Below are 22,426 nucleotides of genomic sequence, written 5' to 3' on the forward strand. Positions count from 1 at the left end.
TGTCAGAGTCTGTGGATGAAAAAAAAAAAAAAAGAAATTCAGAGACCCCTCTGAGTGGGGAGCCCATAATCTGGCGAAGCGCTCAAGAAATTCGCACAGGTGCCCGCTAACTGCAAAGAAGTCCGGCAAAATGCTCAAGATGCCCGCACAAAGCGCCGGCTACTTGGCAAGGCTTGAGCGAAACGCTCAAGATATCTTTGACAGCGAAGGCTACCCGCAAAAACTTCCGGGCGAAACGCTCAAAACTGCACAGGGTTGCCGGCAAACCCGCAAAGCTACACCCACCTCTTCCGTTGTCCCGACGTATGCATCAGTCTTCTTGTACATCTCGCAGATGTGGCGATACGACATCCAAGGGAAGATGACGACGTGGCCAGGGTTCTCCGTCAGCGAGCTGCTGCTTTTCTTCTTCACTCTGGCCTGAAGACAAAGACCATTGATCCGGATTATTGATCAGATGATTCATTGATTCTGCAGTGAAACGTTCAAGTTTGTGCAGATTTCCTGCTCTTTGTCACTTGCAGCCCATAAATCAACCAAAAAAACCCAGACAGACTTTCTAATTCATTTGAAAGCCTGATGCTTAGCCTTGTCCATCCTAATCGTAAAAATGGAAAAACAGTTTTATTGGTTATCATCTATCGTCCACCTGGGGCCTTAAACAGAGTTTCTGTCTTATTTAGTACTCAGCTCAGATAAAATAATTATTGTGAGTGATTTTAACATCCATGTAGATTTAAAATGACAGCCGCCACACAGCATTTAATCTCTTATTAGACTCAACTGGCTTTTCTCAACATGTAAAAGAACCCACCCACCACTTTAATCACACTCTACATCTCGCCATAACACTAGATTTACTAACCCTGCGCAAATATGCGGAAATTCCCTGAGCCCAACACCGACTAGAATTACTGACTTTTTTATTTTCTGGTACAAGTCCCGAGGAGTTATTCAGCCCTGCTGAGATTTTCCCAGGTCGTCAGCTCGATTCTCCTCCTGCTTTTGTTGTGCAAACTACCCATCATCTTTGAGTCCTGGCACATTTGTATTTGTTTACTCAGAGTAGCTCAGATCCAAGGCAGGCCAAACACCCCGGCAGCTCCACCCACCTCCTCTGCTGTCCAGAAGAGGACCTCTGACTTCTTGTACATCTCGCAGATGTGGCGGTACGACATCCAAGGGGAATATGACGAAGTGGCCGGGGTTCTCCTTCAGGGAGCTCCTGCTCCTTACATACAAGTTCTAGAAGCTCATCTTTCCAAGCTCCTTAGACTACGATGACAGAGAACATTCACAGACAAAATATTCAATACAACTTCTCAACAACAAAGGGACATCTTTTCACACACACACACACACACACACACACACACACACACACACACACACTGAAACATTAAAATGTTCTATACCTGGTACATTGTCGACGGACAACCTCAAAAAAAATGACGACGTGGGCGGGTTCTCCTTCAGGGAGCTCCTGCTCCTCACATACAAGTTCTAGAAGCTCATCTTTCCAAGCTCCTTAGACTACGATGACAGAGAACATTCACAGACAAAATATTCAACACAACTTATCAACAACAAAGGGACATCTTCTCACACACACACACACACACAAACATTAAAATGTTCTATACCTGGTACTTTAACGATGAACAACCTCAAAAAAACAACAAAAAAAACAGGTTTCTCCATGCCCCTCGTGTCAGAGTCTGTGGATAAGAAAAAAAAAAAAAAATTCAGAGACCCCTCTGAGTGGGGAGCCCATAATCTGGCGAAGCGCAAGAAATTCGCACAGGTGCCCGCTAACTGCAAAGAAGTCCGGCAAAATGCTCAAGATGCCCGCACAAAGCGCCGGCTACTTGGCAAGGCTTCGGGCGCGGCGCTCAAGATATCTTTGACAGCCGAAGGCTACCCGCAAAACTTCCGGGCGAGGCGCTCAAAACTGCACAGGGTTGCCGGCAAACCCGGCAAAGCTACACCCACCTCTTCCGTTGTCCCGACGTATGCATCAGTCTTCTTGTACATCTCGCAGATGTGGCGGCACGACATCCAAGGGAAGATGACGACGTGGCCAGGGTTCTCCATCAGCGAGCTGCTGCTTTTCTTCTTCACTCTGGCCTGAAGACAAAGACCATTGATCCGGATTATTGATCAGATGATTCATTGATTCTGCAGCAGTGATTGATTCTGCAGTGAAACGTTCAAGTTTGTGCAGATTTCCTGCTCTTTGTCACTTGCAGCCCATAAATCAACCAAAACCCAGACAGACTTTCTAATTCATTTGAAAGCCTGATGCTTAGCCTTGTCCATCCTAATCGTAAAAATGGAAAAACAGTTTTATTGGTTATCATCTATCGTCCACCTGGGGCCTTACACAGAGTTTGTCTTATTTAGTACTCAGCTCAGATAAAATAATTATTGTGAGTGATTTTAACATCCATGTAGACGCTAAAAATGACAGCCACCACACAGCATTTAATCTCTTATTAGACTCAACTGGCTTTTCTCAACATGTAAAAGAACCCACCCACCACTTTAATCACACTCTACATCTCGCCATAACACTAGATTTACTAACCCTGCGCAAATATGCGGAAATTCCCTGAGCCCAACACCGACTAGAATTACTGACTTTTTATTTTCTGGTACAAGTCCCGAGGAGTTATTCAGCCCTGCTGAGATTTTCCCAGGTCGTCAGCTCGATTCTCCTCCTGCTTTTGTTGTGCAAACTACCCATCATCTTTGAGTCCTGGCACATTTGTATTTGTTTACTCAGAGTAGCTCAGATCCAAGGCAGGCCAAACACCCCGGCAGCTCCACCCACCTCCTCTGCTGTCCAGAAGAGGACCTCTGACTTCTTGCACATCTGCCAGATGTGGCGGTACGACATCGATGGGGAAGATGACAACGTGACCGGCTTCTCCTTCAGTGAGCTGCTGCTCTTCTGCTGCAACCGGCAAAGCATCTGGCAAGCCGCTCAAGACACTCGCACGGGCCGGCACCGCAAAGCATCTGGCAAGCCGCTCAAGACACCTGCAGGACAAATACCGCCGCAGCTCCTGCTACCACCTCCGCTGTCCAGACTGATCCTTGTACATCTGCCAGATGTGGCGGTACGACATCCAAGGGGAAGATGACGAAGTGGCCGGGGTTCTCCTTCAGGGAGTTCCTGCTCCTCACATACAAGTTCTAGAAGCTCATCTTTCCAAGCTCCTTAGACTACGATGACAGAGAACATTCACAGACAAAATATTCAATACAACTTCTCAACAACAAAGGGACATCTTCTCACACACACACACTAAACATTAAAATGTTCTATACCTGGTACATTGACGACGGACAACCTCAAAAAAATGACGACGTGGCCGGGGTTCTCCTTCAGGGAGCTCCTGCTCCTCACATACAAGTTCTAGAAGCTCATCTTTCCAAGCTCCTTAGACTACGATGACAGAGAACATTCACAGACAAAATATTCAACACAACTTATCAACAACAAAGGGACATCTTCTCACACACACACACACACACACACACACACACACACTAAACATTAAAATGTTCTATACCTGGTACTTTAACGATGAACAACCTCAAAAAACAACAAAAAAAAACAGGTTTCTCCATGCCCCTCGTGTCAGAGTCTGTGGATAAGAAAAAAAAAAAAAAGAAATTCAGAGACCCTCTGAGTGGGGAGCCCATAATCTGGCGAAGCGCTCAAGAAATTCGCACAGGTGCCCGCTAACTGCAAAGAAGTCCGCAAAATGCTCAAGATGCCCGCACAAAGCGCCGGCTACTTGGCAAGGCTTCGGGCGAAACGCTCAAGATATCTTTGACAGCCGAAGGCTACCCGCAAAACTTCCGGGCGGGCGCTCAAAACTGCACAGGGTTGCCGGCAAACCCGCAAAGCTACACCCACCTCTTCCGTTGTCCCGGCGTATGCATCAGTCTTCTTGTACATCTCGCAGATGTGGCGGTACGACATCCAAGGGAAGATGACGACGTGGCCAGGGTTCTCCGTCAGCGAGCTGCTGCTTTTCTTCTTCACTCTGGCCTGAAGACAAAGACCATTGATCCGGATTATTGATCAGATGATTCATTGATTCTGCAGTGAAACGTTCAAGTTTGTGCAGATTTCCTGCTCTTTGTCACTTGCAGCCCATAAATCAACCAAAACCCAGACAGACTTTCTAATTCATTTGAAAGCCTGATGCTTAGCCTTGTCCATCCTAATCGTAAAAATGGAAAAACAGTTTTATTGGTTATCATCTATCGTCCACCTGGGGCCTTACACAGAGTTTCTGTCTTATTTAGTACTCAGCTCAGATAAAATAATTATTGTGAGTGATTTTAACATCCATGTAGACGCTAAAAATGACAGCCGCCACACAGCATTTAATCTCTTATTAGACTCAACTGGCTTTTCTCAACATGTAAAAGAACCCACCCACCACTTTAATCACACTCTACATCTCGCCATAACACTAGATTTACTAACCCTCGCAAATATGCGGAAATTCCCTGAGCCCAACACCGACTAGAATTACTGACTTTTTATTTTCTGGTACAAGTCCCGAGGAGTTATTCAGCCCTGCTGAGATTTTCCCAGGTCGTCAGCTCGATTCTCCTCCTGCTTTTGTTGTGCAAACTACCCATCATCTTTGAGTCCTGGCACATTTGTATTTGTTTACTCAGAGTAGCTCAGATCCAAGGCAGGCCAAACACCCCGGCAGCTCCACCCACCTCCTCTGCTGTCCAGAAGAGGACCTCTGACTTCTTGCACATCTGCCAGATGTGGCGGTACGACATCGATGGGGAAGATGACAACGTGACCGGCTTCTCCTTCAGTGAGCTGCTGCTCTTCTGCTGCAACCGGCAAAGCATCTGGCAAGCCGCTCAAGACACTCGCACGGGCCGGCACCCGCAAAGCATCTGGCAAGCCGCTCAAGACACCTGCAGGACAAATACCGCCGCAGCTCCTGCTACCACCTCCGCTGTTCAGACTGATCCTTGTACATCTGCCAGATGTGGCGGTACGACATCCAAGGGGAAGATGACGAAGTGGCCGGGGTTCTCCTTCAGGGAGCTCCTGCTCCTTACATACAAGTTCTAGAAGCTCATCTTTCCAAGCTCCTTAGACTACGATGACAGAGAACATTCACAGACAAAATATTCAATACAACTTCTCAACAACAAAGGGACATCTTTTCACACACACACACACACACACACACACACACTAAACATTAAAATGTTCTATACCTGGTACATTGACGACGGACAACCTCAAAAAAATGACGACGTGGCCGGGGTTCTCGTTCAGGGAGCTCCTGCTCCTCACATACAAGTTCTAGAAGCTCATCTTTCCAAGCTCCTTAGACTACGATGACAGAGAACATTCACAGACAAAATATTCAACACAACTTCTCAACAACAAAGGGACATCTTCTCACACACACACACACACACTAAACATTAAAATGTTCTATACCTGGTACATTGTAGACGGACAACCTCAAAAAAATGACGACGTGGCCGGGGTTCTCGTTCAGGGAGCTCCTGCTCCTCACATACAAGTTCTAGAAGCTCATCTTTCCAAGCTCCTTAGACTACGATGACAGAGAACATTCACAGACAAAATATTCAACACAACTTCTCAACAACAAAGGGACATCTTCTCACACACACACACACACTAAACATTAAAATGTTCTATACCTGGTACATTGACGACGGACAACCTCAAAAAAATGACGACGTGGCCGGGGTTCTCCTTCAGGGAGCTCCTGCTCCTCACATACAAGTTCTAGAAGCTCATCTTTCCAAGCTCCTTAGACTACGATGACAGAGAACATTCACAGACAAAATATTCAACACAACTTATCAACAACAAAGGGACATCTTCTCACACACACACACACACTAAACATTAAAATGTTCTATACCTGGTACTTTAACGATGAACAACCTCAAAAAAACAACAAAAAAACAGGTTTCTCCATGCCCCTCGTGTCAGAGTCTGTGGATAAGAAAAAAAAAAAAAAAAATTCAGAGACCCCTCTGAGTGGGGAGCCCATAATCTGGCGGCGCGCTCAAGAAATTCGCACAGGTGCCCGCTAACTGCAAAGAAGTCCGGCAAAATGCTCAAGATGCCCGCACAAAGCGCCGGCTACTTGGCAAGGCTTGGGCGAAACGCTCAAGATATCTTTGACAGCCGAAGGCTACCCGGCAAAAACTTCCGGCGAGGCGCTCAAAACTGCACAGGGGGTTGCCGGCAAACCCGCAAAGCTACACCCACCTCTTCCGTTGTCCCGACGTATGCATCAGTCTTCTTGTACATCTCGCAGATGTGGCGGTACGACATCCAAGGGAAGATGACGACGTGGCCAGGGTTCTCCGTCAGCGAGCTGCTGCTTTTCTTCTTCACTCTGGCCTGAAGACAAAGACCATTGATCCGGATTATTGATCAGATGATTCATTGATTCTGCAGCAGTGATTGATTCTGCAGTGAAACGTTCAAGTTTGTGCAGATTTCCTGCTCTTTGTCACTTGCAGCCCATAAATCAACCAAAAACCCAGACAGACTTTCTAATTCATTTGAAAGCCTGATGCTTAGCCTTGTCCATCCTAATCGTAAAAATGGAAAAACAGTTTTATTGGTTATCATCTATCGTCCACCTGGGGCCTTACACAGAGTTTCTGTCTTATTTAGTACTCAGCTCAGATAAAATAATTATTGTGAGTGATTTTAACATCCATGTAGACGCTAAAATGACAGCCGCCACACAGCATTTAATCTCTTATTAGACTCAACTGGCTTTTCTCAACATGTAAAAGAACCCACCCACCACTTTAATCACACTCTACATCTCGCCATAACACTAGATTTACTAACCCTGCGCAAATATGCGGAAATTCCCTGAGCCCAACACCGACTAGAATTACTGACTTTTTATTTTCTGGTACAAGTCCCGAGGAGTTATTCAGCCCTGCTGAGATTTTCCCAGGTCGTCAGCTCGATTCTCCTCCTGCTTTTGTTGTGCAAACTACCCATCATCTTTGAGTCCTGGGGATGTTCTTCGTACCTCGCTTACTACATCCAAGATCAAATGACACATCCAAGATCAAATCATCGCGCTAACCGTGAGCTCGCTAATTCGGTTCTCCGAACACACCTGTTGTTGACGATTAGTACAGCTGGATGAAGTAATCTGAGATCACTGGGTGACTTAAAAGGGCTACGCATCGATAGTAGAAACATTGATCGGCAACCCTGTGATTGGTCGGCGAAGATGTGGAAGGAGCGCACTCAGTGTATTACGGCAGCAGAGCAAGAACTCTTGATTTTGGGATATCAGAAGTTTCAGAGTTTAATTAAAACGCAGGGGAACACTGCAAAGGCTGCAAAAGCAAGGAGAGAGGGCTGGCAGAAAGTTGCTGACAAATTACACTCGTAAGTGATCCATGACATTACATTATATCATGTGATATTATATTATACCACATTATATTATATTACACCATATCCTCTTCCACATTAGAGCCACAACAGGACCCACTAGAACATGGGAACAAGTAAAAGTGAAATATAGGAATATTCTACAGTATGGTAATATTTATCACTTATATTGCTTTTAGTCTATGACCCTGGAATAATCTGTTTGTTTGTTCATAACAGCAACCCAGAAAAGGGCAGAGCACATAAAGACAGGTGGTGGTCCTGCACCCCTCGTCACACCCCTTTACGTACTGTGCCATTTATTGACATTGTGGGTTTTTTGTGTGTAGTTTGACATAACACTCCATCACTTTTACCTGTTCCCATGCAAGGGTGACTGAAGCATGCACAGTAAGTTGGGAGATATATATATATATCGATCGAGAGAGAGAGAGAGAGAGAGAGAGAGAGAGAGAGAGAGAGAGAGACAGAAGAGTAAATAATACCCCCTCACGGAGAATCAATATCTCTCTATGAGCAAACTGTCGCGCTGAGCTAAAGGATCCCGCTCTATCCCGCAATCTACGCTGAATTCTGTAAACCCTCCTTATCAATCTTGCACCTTCCGCATGGGTTGCTCGCGTACAAACGGACAGGACATGGCTGCAACAGACTTCCCAACTCCACCTTCGCTTTTGTAGCGTGGTCTCTGATCTTGATTGCACGTAGTAATTTACTATTACTACTCTAAAATATGAATTACATCTGGAATGATCAAATACATGTAATAGAATGATTAATAATACATTTTCCTTTTTTCTGAAATGACCTGTATGTATCTGTATGAAAGCAATAAAGCATCAAATACTGCATTATCTTTAGTTACATTGATAATATTTATTTATGGTAAAACAGTGGCGAAAATATCGCTGTTGCTTTCATATAACTGCAGCGGACATACCTGAGTGGCGCGATCTAATCCTGTTTACATAAAGTAAACCTGCTCCCGAGCAGGCTTACTCTTCACGGATCTGTTGCTATGACAGCAAGTCCCAGATGAGCTTCGAGAACCGAACGATCCAAGATCACGCCAAATCGTCAACATTCAAATCCGCTAACTTACTTAGCGAGGTACGAAGAACAGGCCCCTGGCACATTTGTATTTGTTTACTCAGAGTAGCTCAGATCCAAGGCAGGCCAAACACCCCGGCAGCTCCACCCACCTCCTCTGCTGTCCAGAAGAGGACCTCTGACTTCTTGCACATCTGCCAGATGTGGCGGTACGACATCGATGGGGAAGATGACAACGTGACCGGGCTTCTCCTTCAGTGAGCTGCTGCTCTTCTGCTGCAACCGGCAAAGCATCTGGCAAGCCGCTCAAGACACTCGCACGGGGCCGGCACCCGCAAAGCATCTGGCAAGCCGCTCAAGACACCTGCAGGACAAATACCGCCGCAGCTCCTGCTACCACCTCCGCTGTCCAGACTGATCCTTGTACATCTGCCAGATGTGGCGGTACGACATCCAAGGGAAGATGACGAAGTGGCCGGGGTTCTCCTTCAGGGAGCTCCTGCTCCTTACATACAAGTTCTAGAAGCTCATCTTTCCAAGCTCCTTAGACTACGATGACAGAGAACATTCACAGACAAAATATTCAATACAACTTCTCAACAACAAAGGGACATCTTCTCACACACACACACACACACACACACACACACACACTAAACATTAAAATGTTCTATACCTGGTACTTTAACGATGAACAACCTCAAAAAAACAACAAAAAAAAACAGGTTTCTCCATGCCCCTCGTGTCAGAGTCTGTGGATAAGAAAAAAACAAAAAAAAGAAATTCAGAGACCCCTCTGAGTGGGGAGCCCATAATCTGGCGAAGCGCTCAAGAAATTCGCACAGGTGCCCGCTAACTGCAAAGAAGTCCGGCAAAATGCTCAAGATGCCCGCACAAAGCGCCGGCTACTTGGCAAGGCTTCGGGCGAAACGCTCAAGATATCTTTGACAGCCGAAGGCTACCCGGCAAAAACTTCCGGGCGAGGCGCTCAAAACTGCACAGGGTTGCCGGCAAACCCGGCAAAGCTACACCCACCTCTTCCGTTGTCCCGACGTATGCATCAGTCTTCTGTACATCTCGCAGATGTGGCGGTACGACATCCAAGGGGAAGATGACGACGTGGCCAGGGTTCTCCGTCAGCGCGAGCTGCTGCTTTTCTTCTTCACTCTGGCCTGAAGACAAAGACCATTGATCCGGATTATTGATCAGATGATTCATTGATTCTGCAGTGAAACGTTCAAGTTTGTGCAGATTTCCTGCTCTTTGTCACTTGCAGCCCATAAATCAACCAAAACCCAGACAGACTTTCTAATTCATTTGAAAGCCTGATGCTTAGCCTTGTCCATCCTAATCGTAAAAATGGAAAAACAGTTTTATTGGTTATCATCTATCGTCCACCTGGGGCCTTACACAGAGTTTCTGTCTTATTTAGTACTCAGCTCAGATAAAATAATTATTGTGAGTGATTTTAACATCCATGTAGACGCTAAAAATGACAGCCGCCACACAGCATTTAATCTCTTATTAGACTCAACTGGCTTTTCTCAACATGTAAAAGAACCCACCCACCACTTTAATCACACTCTACATCTCGCCATAACACTAGATTTACTAACCCTGCGCAAATATGCGGAAATTCCCTGAGCCCAACACCGACTAGAATTACTGACTTTTTATTTTCTGGTACAAGTCCCGAGGAGTTATTCAGCCCTGCTGAGATTTTCCCAGGTCGTCAGCTCGATTCTCCTCCTGCTTTTGTTGTGCAAACTACCCATCATCTTTGAGTCCTGGCACATTTGTATTTGTTTACTCAGAGTAGCTCAGATCCAAGGCAGGCCAAACACCCCGGCAGCTCCACCCACCTCCTCTGCTGTCCAGAAGAGGACCTCTGACTTCTTGCACATCTGCCAGATGTGGCGGTGCGACATCGATGGGGAAGATGACAACGTGACCGGCTTCTCCTTCAGTGAGCTGCTGCTCTTCTGCTGCAACCGGCAAAGCATCTGGCAAGCCGCTCAAGACACTCGCACGGGGCCGGCACCCGCAAAGCATCTGGCAAGCCGCTCAAGACACCTGCAGGACAAATACCGCCGCAGCTCCTGCTACCACCTCCGCTGTTCAGACTGATCCTTGTACATCTGCCAGATGTGGCGGTACGACATCCAAGGGAAGATGACGAAGTGGCGGGGTTCTCCTTCAGGGAGCTCCTGCTCCTTACATACAAGTTCTAGAAGCTCATCTTTCCAAGCTCCTTAGACTACGATGACAGAGAACATTCACAGACAAAATATTCAATACAACTTCTCAACAACAAAGGGACATCTTTTCACACACACACACACACACACACACACACACTAAACATTAAAATGTTCTATACCTGGTACATTGACGACGGACAACCTCAAAAAAAATGACGACGTGGCCGGGTTCTCGCTCAGGAGCTCCTGCTCCTCACATACAAGTTCTAGAAGCTCATCTTTCCAAGCTCCTTAGACTACGATGACAGAGAACATTCACAGACAAAATATCCAATACAACTTCTCAACAACAAAGGGACATCTTTTCACACACACACACACACACTAAACATTAAAATGTTCTATACCTGGTACATTGTCGACGGACAACCTCAAAAAAAATGACGACGTGGCGGGGTTCTCGCTCAGGAGCTCCTGCTCCTCACATACAAGTTCTAGAAGCTCATCTTTCCAAGCTCCTTAGACTACGATGACAGAGAACATTCACAGACAAAATATTCAACACAACTTCTCAACAACAAAGGGACATCTTCTCACACACACACACACTAAACATTAAAATGTTCTATACCTGGTACATTGACGACGGACAACCTCAAAAAAAATGACGACGTGGCCGGGTTCTCCTTCAGGGAGCTCCTGCTCCTCACATACAAGTTCTAGAAGCTCATCTTTCCAAGCTCCTTAGACTACGATGACAGAGAACATTCACAGACAAAATATTCAACACAACTTATCAACAACAAAGGGACATCTTCTCACACACACACACACACACACTAAACATTAAAATGTTCTATACCTGGTACTTTAACGATGAACAACCTCAAAAAAACAACAAAAAAAACAGGTTTCTCCATGCCCCTCGTGTCAGAGTCTGTGGATAAGAAAAAAACAAAAAAAAGAAATTCAGAGACCCCTCTGAGTGGGGAGCCCATAATCTGGCGAAGCGCTCAAGAAATTCGCACAGGTGCCCGCTAACTGCAAAGAAGTCCGCAAAATGCTCAAGATGCCCGCACAAAGCGCCGGCTACTTGGCAAGGCTTCGCGAAACGCTCAAGATATCTTTGACAGCCGAAGGCTACCCGGCAAAAACTTCCGGGCGAGGCGCTCAAAACTGCACAGGGTTGCCGGCAAACCCGGCAAAGCTACACCCACCTCTTCCGTTGTCCCGACGTATGCATCAGTCTTCTTGTACATCTCGCAGATGTGGCGGTACGACATCCAAGGGAAGATGACGACGTGGCCAGGGTTCTCCGTCAGCGAGCTGCTGCTTTTCTTCTTCACTCTGGCCTGAAGACAAAGACCATTGATCCGGATTATTGATCAGATGATTCATTGATTCTGCAGTGAAACGTTCAAGTTTGTGCAGATTTCCTGCTCTTTGTCACTTGCAGCCCATAAATCAACCAAAAACCCAGACAGACTTTCTAATTCATTTGAAAGCCTGATGCTTAGCCTTGTCCATCCTAATCGTAAAAATGGAAAAACAGTTTTATTGGTTATCATCTATCGTCCACCTGGGGCCTTACACAGAGTTTCTGTCTTATTTAGTACTCAGCTCAGATAAAATAATTATTGTGAGTGATTTTAACATCCATGTAGACGCTAAAATGACAGCCGCCACACAGCATTTAATCTCTTATTAGACTCAACTGGCTTTTCTCAACATGTAAAAGAACCCACCCACCACTTTAATCACACTCTACATCTCGCCATAACACTAGATTTACTAACCTCATGCAAATATGCGGAAATTCCCTGAGCCCAACACCGACTAGAATTACTGACTTTTTATTTTCTGGTACAAGTCCCGAGGAGTTATTCAGCCCTGCTGAGATTTTCCCAGGTCGTCAGCTCGATTCTCCTCCTGCTTTTGTTGTGCAAACTACCCATCATCTTTGAGTCCTGGCACATTTGTATTTGTTTACTCAGAGTAGCTCAGATCCAAGGCAGGCCAAACACCCCGGCAGCTCCACCCACCTCCTCTGCTGTCCAGAAGAGGACCTCTGACTTCTTGCACATCTGCCAGATGTGGCGGTACGACATCGATGGGGAAGATGACAACGTGACCGGCTTCTCCTTCAGTGAGCTGCTGCTCTTCTGCTGCAACCGGCAAAGCATCTGGCAAGCCGCTCAAGACACTCGCACGGGGCCGGCACCCGCAAAGCATCTGGCAAGCCGCTCAAGACACCTGCAGGACAAATACCGCCGCAGCTCCTGCTACCACCTCCGCTGTTCAGACTGATCCTTGTACATCTGCCAGATGTGGCGGTACGACATCCAAGGGAAGATGACGAAGTGGCCGGGTTCTCCTTCAGGGAGCTCCTGCTCCTTACATACAAGTTCTAGAAGCTCATCTTTCCAAGCTCCTTAGACTACGATGACAGAGAACATTCACAGACAAAATATTCAATACAACTTCTCAACAACAAAGGGACATCTTTTCACACACACACACACACACACACACACACACACACTAAACATTAAAATGTTCTATACCTGGTACATTGACGACGGACAACCTCAAAAAAATGACGACGTGGCCGGGGTTCTCGTTCAGGGAGCTCCTGCTCCTCACATACAAGTTCTAGAAGCTCATCTTTCCAAGCTCCTTAGACTACGATGACAGAGAACATTCACAGACAAAATATTCAATACAACTTCTCAACAACAAAGGGACATCTTTTCACACACACACACACACACACTAAACATTAAAATGTTCTATACCTGGTACATTGTCGACGGACAACCTCAAAAAAAATGACGACGTGGCGGGTTCTCGTTCAGGAGCTCCTGCTCCTCACATACAAGTTCTAGAAGCTCATCTTTCCAAGCTCCTTAGACTACGATGACAGAGAACATTCACAGACAAAATATTCAACACAACTTATCAACAACAAAGGGACATCTTCTCACACACACACACACACTAAACATTAAAATGTTCTATACCTGGTACTTTAACGATGAACAACCTCAAAAAACAACAAAAAAACTGGTTTCTCCATGCCCCTCGTGTCAGAGTCTGTGGATAAGAAAAAAAAAAAAAAGAAATTCAGAGACCCTCTGGTGGGGAGCCCATAATCTGGCGAAGCGCTCAAGAAATTCGCACAGGTGCCCGCTAACTGCAAAGAAGTCCGGCAAAATGCTCAAGATGCCCGCACAAAGCGCCGGCTACTTGGCAAGGCTTCGGGCGAAACGCTCAAGATATCTTTGACAGCCGAAGGCTACCCGGCAAAAACTTCCGGGCGAGGCGCTCAAAACTGCACAGGGTTGCCGGCAAACCCGGCAAAGCTACACCCACCTCTTCCGTTGTCCCGACGTATGCATCAGTCTTCTTGTACATCTCGCAGATGTGGCGGTACGACATCCAAGGGAAGATGACGACGTGGCCAGGGTTCTCCGTCAGCGAGCTGCTGCTTTTCTTCTTCACTCTGGCCTGAAGACAAAGACCATTGATCCGGATTATTGATCAGATGATTCATTGATTCTGCAGCAGTGATTGATTCTGCAGTGAAACGTTCAAGTTTGTGCAGATTTCCTGCTCTTTGTCACTTGCAGCCCATAAATCAACCAAAAACCCAGACAGACTTTCTAATTCATTTGAAAGCCTGATGCTTAGCCTTGTCCATCCTAATCGTAAAAATGGAAAAACAGTTTTATTGGTTATCATCTATCGTCCACCTGGGGCCTTACACAGAGTTTCTGTCTTATTTAGTACTCAGCTCAGATAAAATAATTATTGTGAGTGATTTTAACATCCATGTAGACGCTAAAAATGACAGCCGCCACACAGCATTTAATCTCTTATTAGACTCAACTGGCTTTTCTCAACATGTAAAAGAACCCACCCACCACTTTAATCACACTCTACATCTCGCCATAACACTAGATTTACTAACCCTGCGCAAATATGCGGAAATTCCCTGAGCCCAACACCGACTAGAATTACTGACTTTTTATTTTCTGGTACAAGTCCCGAGGAGTTATTCAGCCCTGCTGAGATTTTCCCAGGTCGTCAGCTCGATTCTCCTCCTGCTTTTGTTGTGCAAACTACCCATCATCTTTGAGTCCTGGCACATTTGTATTTGTTTACTCAGAGTAGCTCAGATCCAAGGCAGGCCAAACACCCGGCAGCTCCACCCACCTCCTCTGCTGTCCAGAAGAGGACCTCTGACTTCTTGCACATCTGCCAGATGTGGCGGTGCGACATCGATGGGGAAGATGACAACGTGACCGGGCTTCTCCTTCAGTGAGCTGCTGCTCTTCTGCTGCAACCGCAAAGCATCGGCAAGCCGCTCAAGACACTCGCACGGGCCGGCACCCGCAAAGCATCTGGCAAGCCGCTCAAGACACCTGCAGGACAAATACCGCCGCAGCTCCTGCTACCACCTCCGCTGTTCAGACTGATCCTTGTACATCTGCCAGATGTGGCGATACGACATCCAAGGGAAGATGACGAAGTGGCCGGGTTCTCCTTCAGGGAGCTCCTGCTCCTCACATATAAGTTCTAGAAGCTCATCTTTCCAAGCTCCTTAGACTACGATGACAGAGAACAGTCACAGACAAAATATTCAATACAACTTCTCAACAACAAAGGGACATCTTTTCACACACACACACACACACACACACACTAAACATTAAAATGTTCTATACCTGGTACATTGACGACGGACAACCTCAAAAAAATGACGACGTGGCCGGGGTTCTCGTTCAGGGAGCTCCTGCTCCTCACATACAAGTTCTAGAAGCTCATCTTTCCAAGCTCCTTAGACTACGATGACAGAGAACATTCACAGACAAAATATTCAATACAACTTCTCAACAACAAAGGGACATCTTTTCACACACACACACACACACACACACACACACACACTAAACATTAAAATGTTCTATACCTGGTACATTGTCGACGGACAACCTCAAAAAAAATGACGACGTTGCCGGGTTCTCGTTCAGGAGCTCCTGCTCCTCACATACAAGTTCTAGAAGCTCATCTTTCCAAGCTCCTTAGACTACGATGACAGAGAACATTCACAGACAAAATATTCAACACAACTTATCAACAACAAAGGGACATCTTCTCACACACACACACACACACACTAACATTAAAATGTTCTATACCTGGTACTTTAACGATGAACAACCTCAAAAAACAACAAAAAAAACAGGTTTCTCCATGCCCCTCGTGTCAGAGTCTGTGGATAAGAAAAAAAAAAAAAAGAAATTCAGAGACCCTCTGAGTGGGGAGCCCATAATCTGGCGAAGCGCTCAAGAAATTCGCACAGGTGCCCGCTAACTGCAAAGAAGTCCGCAAAATGCTCAAGATGCCCGCACAAAGCGCCGGCTACTTGGCAAGGCTTGGGCGAAACGCTCAAGATATCTTTGACAGCCGGGCTACCCGCAAAACTTCCGGGCGAGGCGCTCAAAACTGCACAGGGTTGCCGGCAAACCCGGCAAAGCTACACCCACCTCTTCCGTTGTCCCGACGTATGCATCAGTCTTCTTGTACATCTCGCAGATGTGGCGGTACGACATCCAAGGGGAAGATGACGACGTGGCCAGGGTTCTCCGTCAGCGAGCTGCTGCTTTTCTTCTTCACTCTGGCCTGAAGACAAAGACCATTGATCCGGATTATTGATCAGATGATTCATTGATTCTGCAGCAGTGATTGATTCTGCAGTGAAACGTTCAAGTTTGTGCAGATTTCCTGCTCTTTGTCACTTGCAGCCCATAAATCAACCAAAACCCAGACAGACTTTCTAATTCATTTGAAAGCCTGATGCTTAGCCTTGTCCATCCTAATCGTAAAAATGGAAAAACAGTTTTATTGGTTATCATCTATCGTCCACCTGGGGCCTTACACAGAGTTTCTGTCTTATTTAGTACTCAGCTCAGATAAAATAATTATTGTGAGTGATTTTAACATCCATGTAGACGCTAAAATGACAGCCGCCACACAGCATTTAATCTCTTATTAGACTCAACTGGCTTTTCTCAACATGTAAAAGAACCCACCCACCACTTTAATCACACTCTACATCTCGCCATAACACTAGATTTACTAACCCTGCGCAAATATGCGGAAATTCCCTGAGCCCAACACCGACTAGAATTACTGACTTTTTATTTTCTGGTACAAGTCCCGAGGAGTTATTCAGCCCTGCTGAGATTTTCCCAGGTCGTCAGCTCGATTCTCCTCCTGCTTTTGTTGTGCAAACTACCCATCATCTTTGAGTCCTGGCACATTTGTATTTGTTTACTCAGAGTAGCTCAGATCCAAGGCAGGCCAAACACCCCGGCAGCTCCACCCACCTCCTCTGCTGTCCAGAAGAGGACCTCTGACTTCTTGCACATCTGCCAGATGTGGCGGTACGACATCGATGGGGAAGATGACAACGTGACCGGGCTTCTCCTTCAGTGAGCTGCTGCTCTTCTGCTGCAACCGGCAAAGCATCTGGCAAGCCGCTCAAGACACTCGCACGACGGGGCCGGCACCCGCAAAGCATCTGGCAAGCCGCTCAAGACACCTGCAGGACAAATACCGCCGCAGCTCCTGCTACCACCTCCGCTGTCCAGACTGATCCTTGTACATCTGCCAGATGTGGCGGTGCGACATCCAAGGGAAGATGACGAAGTGGCGGGGTTCTCCTTCAGGGAGTTCCTGCTCCTCACATACAAGTTCTAGAAGCTCATCTTTCCAAGCTCCTTAGACTACGATGACAGAGAACATTCACAGACAAAATATTCAATACAACTTCTCAACAACAAAGGGACATCTTCTCACACACACACACACACACACTAAACATTAAAATGTTCTATACCTGGTACATTGACGACGGACAACCTCAAAAAAAAATGACGACGCGGGCGGGGTTCTCCTTCAGGGAGCTCCTGCTCCTCACATACAAGTTCTAGAAGCTCATCTTTCCAAGCTCCTTAGACTACGATGACAGAGAACATTCACAGACAAAATATTCAACACAACTTATCAACAACAAAGGGACATCTTCTCACACACACACACACACACACTAAACATTAAAATGTTCTATACCTGGTACTTTAACGATGAACAACCTCAAAAAACAACAAAAAAACAGGTTTCTCCATGCCCCTCGTGTCAGAGTCTGTGGATAAGAAAAAAAAAAAAAAAGAAATTCAGAGACCCCTCTGAGTGGGAAGCCCATAATCTGGCGAAGCGCTCAAGAAATTCGCACAGGTGCCCGCTAACTGCAAAGAAGTCCGGCAAAATGCTCAAGATGCCCGCACAAAGCGCCGGCTACTTGGCAAGGCTTCAGCGAAACGCTCAAGATATCTTTGACAGCCGAAGGCTACCCGCAAAACTTCCGGGCGAGGCGCTCAAAACTGCACAGGGTTGCCGGCAAACCCGCAAAGCTACACCCACCTCTTCCGTTGTCCCGGCGTATGCATCAGTCTTCTTGTACATCTCGCAGATGTGGCGGTACGACATCCAAGGGGAAGATGACGACGTGGCCAGGGTTCTCCGTCAGCGAGCTGCTGCTTTTCTTCTTCACTCTGGCCTGAAGACAAAGACCATTGATCCGGATTATTGATCAGATGATTCATTGATTCTGCAGTGAAACGTTCAAGTTTGTGCAGATTTCCTGCTCTTTGTCACTTGCAGCCCATAAATCAACCAAAAACCCAGACAGACTTTCTAATTCATTTGAAAGCCTGATGCTTAGCCTTGTCCATCCTAATCGTAAAAATGGAAAAACAGTTTTATTGGTTATCATCTATCGTCCACCTGGGGCCTTACACAGAGTTTCTGTCTTATTTAGTACTCAGCTCAGATAAAATAATTATTGTGAGTGATTTTAACATCCATGTAGACGCTAAAAATGACAGCCGCCACACAGCATTTAATCTCTTATTAGACTCAACTGGCTTTTCTCAACATGTAAAAGAACCCACCCACCACTTTAATCACACTCTACATCTCGCCATAACACTAGATTTACTAACCCTGCGCAAATATGCGGAAATTCCCTGAGCCCAACACCGACTAGAATTACTGACTTTTTATTTTCTGGTACAAGTCCCGAGGAGTTATTCAGCCCTGCTGAGATTTTCCCAGGTCGTCAGCTCGATTCTCCTCCTGCTTTTGTTGTGCAAACTACCCATCATCTTTGAGTCCTGGCACATTTGTATTTGTTTACTCAGAGTAGCTCAGATCCAAGGCAGGCCAAACACCCCGGCAGCTCCACCCACCTCCTCTGCTGTCCAGAAGAGGACCTCTGACTTCTTGTACATCTCGCAGATGTGGCGGTACGACATCCAAGGGGAATATGACGAAGTGGCCGGGGTTCTCCTTCAGGGAGCTCCTGCTCCTTACATACAAGTTCTAGAAGCTCATCTTTCCAAGCTCCTTAGACTACGATGACAGAGAACATTCACAGACAAAATATTCAATACAACTTCTCAACAACAAAGGGACATCTTTTCACACACACACACACACACACACACACACACACACACACACTAAACATTAAAATGTTCTATACCTGGTACATTGTCGACGGACAACCTCAAAAAAATGACGACGTGGCCGGGGTTCTCCTTCAGGGAGCTCCTGCTCCTCACATACAAGTTCTAGAAGCTCATCTTTCCAAGCTCCTTAGACTACGATGACAGAGAACATTCACAGACAAAATATTCAACACAACTTATCAACAACAAAGGGACATCTTCTCACACACACACACACACACACTAAACATTAAAATGTTCTATACCTGGTACTTTAACGATGAACAACCTCAAAAAAACAACAAAAAAAACAGGTTTCTCCATGCCCCTCGTGTCAGAGTCTGTGGATAAGAAAAAAACAAAAAAAAGAAATTCAGAGACCCCTCTGAGTGGGGAGCCCATAATCTGGCGAAGCGCTCAAGAAATTCGCACAGGTGCCCGCTAACTGCAAAGAAGTCCGGCAAAATGCTCAAGATGCCCGCACAAAGCGCCGCTACTTGGCAAGGCTTCGGGCGGCGCTCAAGATATCTTTGACAGCCGAAGGCTACCGGCAAAAACTTCCGGGCGAGGCGCTCAAAACTGCACAGGGTTGCCGGCAAACCCGGCAAAGCTACACCCACCTCCTCCGTTGTCCCGGCGTATGCATCAGTCTTCTTGTACATCTCGCAGATGTGGCGGCACGACATCCAAGGGAAGATGACGACGTGGCCAGGGTTCTCCGTCAGCGAGCTGCTGCTTTTCTTCTTCACTCTGGCCTGAAGACAAAGACCATTGATCCGGATTATTGATCAGATGATTCATTGATTCTGCAGCAGTGATTGATTCTGCAGTGAAACGTTCAAGTTTGTGCAGATTTCCTGCTCTTTGTCACTTGCAGCCCATAAATCAACCAAAAACCCAGACAGACTTTCTAATTCATTTGAAAGCCTGATGCTTAGCCTTGTCCATCCTAATCGTAAAAATGGAAAAACAGTTTTATTGGTTATCATCTATCGTCCACCTGGGGCCTTACACAGAGTTTCTGTCTTATTTAGTACTCAGCTCAGATAAAATAATTATTGTGAGTGATTTTAACATCCATGTAGACGCTAAAAATGACAGCCGCCACACAGCATTTAATCTCTTATTAGACTCAACTGGCTTTTCTCAACATGTAAAAGAACCCACCCACCACTTTAATCACACTCTACATCTCGCCATAACACTAGATTTACTAACCCTGCGCAAATATGCGGAAATTCCCTGAGCCCAACACCGACTAGAATTACTGACTTTTTTATTTTCTGGTACAAGTCCCGAGGAGTTATTCAGCCCTGCTGAGATTTTCCCAGGTCGTCAGCTCGATTCTCCTCCTGCTTTTGTTGTGCAAACTACCCATCATCTTTGAGTCCTGGCACATTTGTATTTGTTTACTCAGAGTAGCTCAGATCATCAGACCATCATGAGAGGCGAATCTCAAAAAGTAGGTGGGATAGCAACACAGTAGACTCACTAACATTACAATACAATTTTATTTATATAGCACATTTAAAAACCCAAAGGCACACCAAAGTGCTTTACAGTAATACAAAGAGACAACAAAAGTACAGATTGGGCACTAGCACAGACAGAATGGAGGCACTATAGACCGGAGAAGTTAAGTAAAATAGGTATCAAGCCTCAATACAGGGAGGAAGGTCAGAAATACAAAATATCTACTAAGAAGATAAAAACAGCAGGAAAATTTATAATAAAATAAAAATAATAAAAGTTTAAAAATGGGTATTAACTGGTCTCCCGACCCTAAGCCAGGTTAAATAAGTATGCTTTCAATCTTGATTTAAAGGATTGGATAGAGTCTGAAGCACAAATAGAAGTGCATGAATGTTATGGTTGAACTCAGCTGTGTGACCTCATATGAAATGATAAACAGAAGCACATGTCACTGGATGTGACTGTCATGAACTTTTGAAGGCTTTCTTAACCACACTCTGATAACCACAGGTTCATCTTCAAACAGACTTTATATGTGTGACCCATTTCCTATTTATTAGAGCAGTGTAAGCACAGATGTGAAAAACCACTGTTACACCTATTCTAAGGATTCATACAAACACACTTTGAGCTTTCATTATTTCTCCTCTTAAACACTTTCACATTTTGAGGTTGTGTACCTTCTATAAAAATACATGAAATGGTTCAATAGATATTTAATAATCACATGATCAAGATTTAGAGCTGTGTGTTTGTATGAACTGTATAACTATAGCTTGCTATAGTTCTAGACCACACACACACACACACACACACACACACACACACACACACACACCTTGCAGCCCTCTGTCTTCCTGGAGTGAGGTGACTGAAGTCAGGTTCTGTGAGAGCGATCAAACACTGACACTCTGGCCACTTGTGTAGATCATAAGAAGCTGAAATACAGGCACGAATGTGTTCTGAAAAAACAACAAAACAAAAAGAAATAAAAAAATAAAAAACCCAAAGCAATATTTTATTGGTGTTAAGGCCTAAAAACTACAAATGAACAATATTGACATACCTCATAGGTGCTGCAGGCCACATAACAATCTCTCACCCACATGATGGTGTGGATGGACATGAGCTCTGTGATGAGGTTTGAATGTCTCAGTTGGGAAACTGAAGAACTCAGAAGACAGCAATACCTGCACAGAGACAGAGTAGAACAACAGACTTGTCACCCGTAATGTGAATTAAATTTCAAAAAGTGCCAACAAGTTCAAACACTTGAGTGGGAAATCATTTGTGAAATAAACAGGGAATGGATTAAAAGCACTGTATTTTGTTTTCAAATCAAAGATAAAGAATCATACCAGTCTCTGCTCTGAGGATGACAGGGCTTTTTTGCCTGTCCCATTTGGATCTTTAGCCATCAGAAGGCCAAAAAAGATGCCTGGTGGATTTACTTCACCAACTGGATCATCATGGCCTTATTAGTCCATTTGATTGGCCATCATCATCATCACTACAACATTTCATTTTCGGTTGTTACAGATGGGACAGACTGGGGGATAGGAAAGGGAGAAAGGCGGAAAGAAAGAGGGAGGGAAAGGAAGAAGAAAAACTGGATCACCTGTCGAGAAAAGAAAACCAACATGAGAAAAAACAAAGAG

The 22,426-nt window shown here is 45.5% G+C and overlaps 4 long non-coding RNA genes across 8 annotated transcripts; all 4 read right to left on the bottom strand.

The window, feature by feature from the left end:
* Positions 1 to 355: 355 nt before the first annotated feature.
* Positions 356 to 2,050, bottom strand: LOC120434752. Its single transcript, XR_005609329.1, has 4 exons — positions 1,993 to 2,050; positions 1,644 to 1,718; positions 1,113 to 1,275; positions 356 to 420 (listed from the first exon to the last, which is right to left on the bottom strand). It is a non-coding gene; the product is annotated as an uncharacterized LOC120434752 (long non-coding RNA).
* Positions 2,051 to 3,017: 967 nt separating this feature from the next.
* LOC120434748 lies at positions 3,018 to 6,380 on the bottom strand. The gene is made up of 7 exons (XR_005609320.1): positions 6,308 to 6,380; positions 5,955 to 6,028; positions 5,728 to 5,845; positions 5,501 to 5,618; positions 5,272 to 5,389; positions 3,334 to 3,451; positions 3,018 to 3,228 (listed from the first exon to the last, which is right to left on the bottom strand). It is a non-coding gene; the product is annotated as an uncharacterized LOC120434748 (long non-coding RNA).
* Positions 6,381 to 8,992: 2,612 nt separating this feature from the next.
* LOC120434749 lies at positions 8,993 to 19,960 on the bottom strand. Of its 4 annotated transcripts, XR_005609322.1 has the most exons (6): positions 19,916 to 19,960; positions 19,562 to 19,636; positions 19,331 to 19,448; positions 15,447 to 15,564; positions 13,284 to 13,401; positions 13,086 to 13,156 (listed from the first exon to the last, which is right to left on the bottom strand). It is a non-coding gene; the product is annotated as an uncharacterized LOC120434749 (long non-coding RNA). The 4 variants fall into 4 exon arrangements; XR_005609323.1 differs by lacking the exons at positions 13,086 to 13,156; positions 19,916 to 19,960 and adding an exon at positions 8,993 to 9,067 and having other exon boundaries at positions 19,562 to 19,777; XR_005609321.1 differs by lacking the exon at positions 19,916 to 19,960 and having other exon boundaries at positions 19,562 to 19,777.
* On the bottom strand, positions 10,703 to 12,009 carry LOC120434751. Of its 2 annotated transcripts, none has more exons than XR_005609328.1 (3): positions 11,937 to 12,009; positions 11,582 to 11,656; positions 10,703 to 10,775 (listed from the first exon to the last, which is right to left on the bottom strand). It is a non-coding gene; the product is annotated as an uncharacterized LOC120434751 (long non-coding RNA). The 2 variants fall into 2 exon arrangements; XR_005609327.1 differs by lacking the exon at positions 10,703 to 10,775 and adding an exon at positions 11,366 to 11,468.
* Positions 19,961 to 22,426: the final 2,466 nt, after the last annotated feature.

Source organism: Oreochromis aureus, linkage group 19 (assembly GCF_013358895.1).
Source record: "Oreochromis aureus strain Israel breed Guangdong linkage group 19, ZZ_aureus, whole genome shotgun sequence".
Classification (NCBI taxonomy): Eukaryota; Metazoa; Chordata; class Actinopteri; order Cichliformes; family Cichlidae; genus Oreochromis; species Oreochromis aureus.